Raw genomic sequence first — 1,021 nt, 5'->3', positions numbered from 1 at the left:
TCTACTAAAACAGAAGAAGTCCATTTTGTTCAAACCCAGGAGAATAAGAAATGAATCCTACCAAAAAAAAAGTCACCTGAATTTTGGTTTGCAGTTTCTGCAGTTTTCCAGGCAAAGTGGGAACAGAAGTAGAGTAAATGTCAGGGAAAAGGAGCAATGGCAACTGGTAGAAATCCACACATTTTTCAAATATATTTTGAAGAAAACATAGACATTGGAGAATTTTAAGTAGGAAGACTAATTGGTATTATGTTTCAGAAAGATCACTCGAAGTCCTCAGTAGACAATGCATTGAATTGGCCTGGGGGTGTGAAGTGTGAGGCCCACACAAAGTCAGAGATGATGAGATTCACAGAAGACACTGAAGTGAGATACTGAAAAACAAATTTTGGAATAGGTGAGGGACAGAGAAGGATTAAGAATAAACTCTAGGTTTCTCTGCTTTTGTCTGCTGTCTAGGTAATTATGATTCAAAAGTTCTAGGCTTTAATTGTGAAATAAGTAGGAAAAGAAATTTGATAAAAATAGAAGAACTATTTCAAATAATAAGAACATTAAAATATATAAACTTAAGAAACTATTCTATTGGACTACCTAAAACTAGCCTTGGTTTTAGTTCATAAGCCAGTCTAGTCATCAGTGAACTAAATAGATACTTAGCAATATTGATAAATCAGAATACTGCTGTCTGCTACTCATCTGAGGACCAGCAATACATCCTTTAAGACCCCATTATTAAGAGCCCAATAGGTATTCCTCATCCTCCATAAGTGAATTATGAATAAAACAAAACCAAAAGCTGTTTGAGAGATAACAAGAATTAAAGAATTTGCAGCAGATGGTACCAGCTGTGCACATTTAATTCCAGCTCAAACAATCTGCCAAACAGACAGAACTGCCTCTGCATTGGAAATTGGAGTGTCTCGGAGCCAAGGAAGAAATCAGAGTACTCTTTCTGAAATTAGTTATCAAACCTTTTATTATAATTAATGTTAGTGGACACACCACTTTCCTTTCCCTG

The sequence above is a fragment of the Myotis lucifugus genome, unplaced genomic scaffold (genome assembly GCF_000147115.1).
Source record: "Myotis lucifugus unplaced genomic scaffold, Myoluc2.0 scaffold_17, whole genome shotgun sequence".
Classification (NCBI taxonomy): Eukaryota; Metazoa; Chordata; class Mammalia; order Chiroptera; family Vespertilionidae; genus Myotis; species Myotis lucifugus.
This window is presented reverse-complemented; position numbering follows the sequence as displayed.